Source organism: Theropithecus gelada, chromosome 5, assembly GCF_003255815.1.
Source record: "Theropithecus gelada isolate Dixy chromosome 5, Tgel_1.0, whole genome shotgun sequence".
Classification (NCBI taxonomy): Eukaryota; Metazoa; Chordata; class Mammalia; order Primates; family Cercopithecidae; genus Theropithecus; species Theropithecus gelada.
This window is the reverse complement of record NC_037672.1, coordinates 89,888,113-89,894,291: the sequence shown is the minus strand read 5'-3', so window position 1 is coordinate 89,894,291 and position 6,179 is coordinate 89,888,113.

Sequence of the window (6,179 nt, the reverse complement as noted above, 5' to 3'; positions counted from 1 at the left end):
GTTGGAGATAGTGTTACCATGTATATCCTTGGGAACCTAATTGAACGGACATTTACCGAACACTGGGAAGCCACTCAGATGTACGAGTTACTTGGGTAGATATTCATTGTTCCCTGTTGCAGATATAATCCAATAATTATTTTAGCTGAAAAAAAAAATGCAGTGAAGTCAATAGCAACTGTTCTTCATGTAGCTGAATCACTTCTAATAAGCATCTTTGGGCCCTAGTACTGTCTAATTCAGTAGGAGTCAGTACCTAGCTGGTCATCAGTCTCTCTGCATTTCTTTTGTCCCAAATGCTGGAACCACTTGACTCATATTTCTAGACTCACTCCTCTCTGAATCTGTGGGACAAATCTGCATTTTAGGCAGGAAAACTCTTAAATTAAAGCCCAATGATGCAGGAGTCAGCAGTAAGGCTCTGTGTTAATATTCTGCCTGTGGTCGCCTTGATCAATTTGCACAACTAGGCTCTTAACTGATTCTGAGTTCCTGTCTCCTAGTCCTTAATTCCTACGCTTTGCATTTTTCTCTCTGCTGGGAAAGTTCTTCTTTCCTGGCTCGCACACTCTTATTCATCCTTCAAGAATCTATTAAACATCGTATTTTCTGTAAAGGCTTCAGAGGCTCCCACAGATTTATTCCTTAACTCTGTGCCTAGCCTTTTGTAGCACTTCAGATTGCATTCTATTTTTATCTTGTCTACCTGCTGACTTCATTCAAAAGATGGTGTGTTCTATCTGGAAGGTAGGTGTCTTACTCATCGTTCAATCTCCAATGTCTGGCACAGTAATTAAACTTAATAAATATCTTAGAAATCTGCCCAGTATCCCAATTTCTAAGCCCTGACTTGATTTTGCCAGCCTCCCTCCCACTTAGGTGGTAAGACACCTGGTAGCCAATTTTCCTGAAACCAAATGCCCCTTTGGCTATCTGAACATCCACTTCCCTTGGATTCTTTCCTCATTGCTGATGTCCGTCTCTGACAGGACATCCCACTATTCTTAATGCCAATTTCTATTCTCTTTTAAAGAGATCCAATTTACTCACATGACCACATTTTAATGTGGGTTATTTTCAAATGTACTATTGTCAGCTTTTTTTCTCCCTGAAATAATGACATTTAAAGTCAACTATGTGCCTGGCAATGCCTCTTTTACAAATGAAGAAATCAAGGCTTGTAGAGGTTAAATGGCTGACCATATTTTCAACTACTAAGGAGCCAGTATTGAATCTAGGTTCATCTGACTAGTCTTTGCTCTTTCTGCCATACATCACAGCCTTTAATTTTGCGCTTTTTTTTTTTTTTTTTTTTTTTTTTTGCCTTTTGCATGATATTAGCATTTGGAAGCACAAAACAGAGCTCCCCAGGGCTGGAGTATGAGTCAGATTATGAAGACACTTATACCTTTGTTCACTTTTCAGTGGTTTGAATAGTGCCCTGCAAAAAGACATATCCAAGTCCTAACCTCCAGTATCTGTGAATGTGGTGTTACTTTGAAACAAAGTCTTTGCAGATTGTTATAGAATGAATGTTTGTGTCTCCCCTGAATATTTCATATGTTGAAATCTTAGCCCCTAATGTGATGATATTAGGTGGTAGGACCTTTAGACGCTGACTTAGTTCATTTTGTGCTTCTATAACAGACTATCTGAGAATGAGTGATTTATAAAGCACAAAAATTTATTTTCTCACAGTTCTGGAGGCTAAGAAGTACAAGCAGGTTCAGTTGTCTGACAAGGATCTGGTCTCTGATTCCAGGATGTTACCTTGAACACCTTGTCATCCTGAGGGGAGGAATGCCATGTCCTCACATGGCGGAAGGGAGATAATGGGTGAAAAAAGACAAGACTCCATCAAGCCATTTTGTAATGGCATTAATCTATTCATGAGGGTCAAGCCCCCATGACCTAAACACTTCCCAGAAGGCAACACCTCCCAATGCTGTTGCATTGGAGATTAAATTTCCAAACATGAATTTTTGGGGACACATTCACATTATAGAAGGAAGTGATAGGTGATTAGCTATGTTCTCATGAATGGGATTACTGCCTTTATAAAATAGATCCAAGAGGATGGGTTTGTTCCTTCCACGATGTGAGGACACAGTGACATCTATGAATCAGGAAACAGGCCTTCACCAGACACTAAATCTCTAAGCATGTTGATCTTGGAGGTCCCAACCTCCAAAGCTGTGAGAAATAAATCTCTGTTGTTTATAAGCCACCTAGTCCATATTCTGTTATAGCAGCCCAAATGGACTAAGTCAGATGTTATTAAGGATCTTGAGATCACTGTGAATTTAGGATGAGCCCTTATCCTTATCCTTATAAGAGGACAGGACGGCAACATACACAAAGGTGATATGAACATAGAAGCAAAGATTGGAGTGATCACTCTACTAGGCAAGGAATACCAATAATTGCCAACTGCTACCAGAAGCTAAGAAAGAGGGATGGAGCAGATATACCCTTAGAGCCTCCAGAAGGCTCTGATTTCTTCCTTCTAACCTCCGGAACTGTAAGACAACAAATATCTGTTGTTTAAAGCCACCAAGTTTGTGTGTTACAAATACACACTTCAAGCCCAAGAACTCAAAATCTTTCTTCCCAGTCTGGTCCCCCTACGTTCCCTTAGTGAATGATATCACCATCTAGTCAGACACCTCAAAGTAGTTCTACACTATTTCTAGAATGATCTTTCTAAAATACAAATCTGATCATGTCACTCCTCACCCTCAAGCTTATCATACTCCAAATAAAATTTAAGCTCCTTATATTAGTGCATAAGGTCCTTCACCAAAAGTTTAGAACCTTTTGGTCCTTCTGCCCCTTGTTAGCCTTGTTTCCTGCACGTCCCACAAATACATCCAACTACAGAGGAGTCAGAGAATCAGAGACAAAGTAATCTATCCCTTTATCCATGTGCAATATTTGCAGCCCCCATCTAGTTGCCTGAGCTCATCAAGTTCTTAATGGCTCTGTTCCTTTGCTTATGTGGCTCTTTCTCCTTTTAATCTAGCTGTTCTCTACTTGTCCACTAAAACTCAGATCAAGGGATATCTCTTCTGAAAAGCCTTTCTTAAACCTTCTCCCAGTCATACATTTCTGATTTGTGTGCCCCTCTCTGTGATCCCCAACCATGCTGCTATTGTCACATCACACTATACTGAAATTTATGTATTTGTCCATCTGTTTTACTTATCTGTGAATTCATGCCTCTCCAGATTCTTCCCATTTTTCAGGACGAACCTCAGTCCTATCTCCTCCTGACAATTACAGCCTGTCCTTATTGCTCTTTCCTTTTAACTTTTCACTAATTTGCTGTAACACCCCATTTAATACTTAATGCAGTATCTCATTACTTTACTTTTCATGATATACAGTTTGCTTCTGATTAGACTGAGTTCCTTACAAAGCAGAGGCAATGTGTTATTATTTTCCATGTTGCTCTAAGTCCTGAACACATTAAGAACCAAGTACATAATACATACTTAATAACTCTGATGAATATTAAATTAATTTTTTCTACTGGGTAAAAAATATTACTAGCATCTAAGTATTTCTGACGTCGGTGTCTAATACTCACCATACCGTACCCCAGAGAAGGCCACTAGACTAACTCTCATCTCTTTGTCTTCTATGTGCTCTTTCTGGGTCCAGTTCTGCCCCTTCCATACTTAACCTCTGTGACCTCCAATGTGATATAAAAGAGACCCAATCATACAGTTTTTCTGTTTACAGCCCTTTGCTGCCTCCCCACTGCCTATGAAATAAAGATCAATTCCTTTAGCCTGATATATAAGTTGAAACCAGGACTATCTTTGCAGTCTTGTCTCTGATTCCCTGACTACTCTGTAGTTACATTGGACTACTATTTGTCATTTTCTGCCGCTCCATTCAATTTCATGCCCCTTTGCTATGATTCCTCCTGTTTCAATTTGCTCTTCTCTTCTTGGTGAACGTCTCTCCATCTTTCCAAAACAGGATCTAAACATCACCTTTCTATGACTTTCCCTGATCCTTTTTCAGAAGATGGGAAAGGAGGCAAAGGAGGAGTCATTGTTTCTGCAGAACATTTATCTACTCTAACTGATCACATTGAACTATGGTTGTTTTTCTCTCTCTTGAATAGATTATGAGATCCTAGGGAGCAGAGACTGAGCTTAATTCTACCCATGCTTAAGGCAGATGGTTGTGTCACACTAGAAATCCAGTAAATGTTTATTAAAAGTGCTGAAAAGGATCTATTTTAACATTACTCATCCTAGGGATTGTCTCATGCTATCCCATATCCCTCTCCCGATGTGCTTAAGGACATCTTGCAAGGTAGACCATACCCACCGTGTCTCTGCAATAGCTTAATGTGTCCTGAGCTCCTCCTCTGGGGATTTTCACATAACCATGACCTTGCCATTGCATTTAGCTAGCAGAGCTGAAAAGATGGAGGGTGAGGACGCCTTCTTTTCTGAAAAACCTGTGATGTAAACCTGGGTTGCGATAGGAAAAATAGTTTTCAGCTCTCTAAAATCACACTACATCTACCTTGGGTTTTTTCTCCTTCTAATCTGTATTTGTTGCAAATGTTCTATAGTTTATTTAGGTGCTAAGGTGATACACTTGTGATATATTTAAAATTTCCTCTTGTTTTTATAGTTTAATCAATAGTGCACATGAAATAATTGTACAAAAAAATTCTGAACTGCTGCTCTGAGTGGGTAGTGCTTGATATGACACAGGAACCAGCATTCTTGCTTCTGTCAGTGGGGTAACCTGCCTCCCGCTCAGTTCCCAATAAATTCATTTGTTCTCCAAGGGGTGTTTTTTAGAAAATATTTTCCTTTCCCTTAATGTGTCAGAGAAAAGGACAAAACAGAACTCCTGAAAGGAGAACACAGAGCACTCAGGTTAGAAAACACTTAGTGGACAAAGAAGTGTTTTGCTACCTACAAGAACGAAGTGCCTCGGAGCACGAAGGGCCTAAGCATTACCTTGGATAAACATTGCATTTAAAGGCAACTTTATGCAAGTGGGTCAGCAAAGACTAAAAGATTTTCTTCAAATAGTAATACAGGCCCTGATCCAAAGACACAAAATCCAAACACAGACAGCAAAAGGACAAGAATACCATGGCTCAGCCAGGAAAGGATGAGGAGTGCTTACAAGAGCATCCAAGCCAAACATAGGTTGTTCTTATCAGTCCCTTGGCTAAGGGTTAGCAACTGTCCTTAGGAAGACTAGAAATTAAGATGAAAATCCTACTGCATAATATAATCCCCTGTAATTTATTGCATATATTTATGTTTGGTGTAGTGTGAACTAAATATACATAGCTCTCACTTCAGCTCAGTTCAGGCAGTGGATTCAGCTTATCTTTTGTTGGCTTCTTAAAATACCCAGTTAAAAATCTTTTAAGCTGGCTGATGTAGGTAAAAATCCAGGGTAGACAAAATTAAAATCTATTCCAAGGCTGGGCATGGTGGCTTACGCCTGTAATCCCAGCACTTTGGGAGGCTGAGGCGGGCCAATCACTTGAGGTCATGAGTTGAGACCAGCCTGACCAACATGGAGAAACCCCATTTCTACTAAAAATGTAGTTAGCCGGGCGTGGTGGTGCATGCCTGTAATCCCAGCTACTCGGGAGGCTGAGGCAGGAGAATCGCATGAACCCAGGAGGTGGAGGTTGAAGTGAGCCAAGATGATGCCATTGCACCCCAGCCTGGGCAACAATAGTGAAACTCTGTCTCAAAAACAAACAAACAAACAAACAAAAACCCTGTTCCATCTAGATACTCAACACATTACCCTTTCTAGAACAAATCACTCCTGGCTAGATAGTAGAATTATGACACCGTAAGAAACACCAATTGGCTGTTAAAATTGCCTTCTATCTCAGTGGATTATGACATCAGATACAAAGCAGCCAATCGCATCCTTTCCTTTCCATTCCGTTGCCTTTTCCTTCCTCCTTTCCTCCTCCTGGCCCCCAACTTGTTTCTTCTTTCTTATGTGCCAGTTGCTGTGCTGAGGATATAAAGCTAAATAAACCTCTCTCCTTTTCTTCATGAAACTCAAAAGCTTAGATAGGAAGTAAATAAATATAATATAGCATGATAATTACAAGAATATTAACATGTCCAAAAGTTAAAGAGAGAAAGCATAAAGGAGAAAGTGATGAG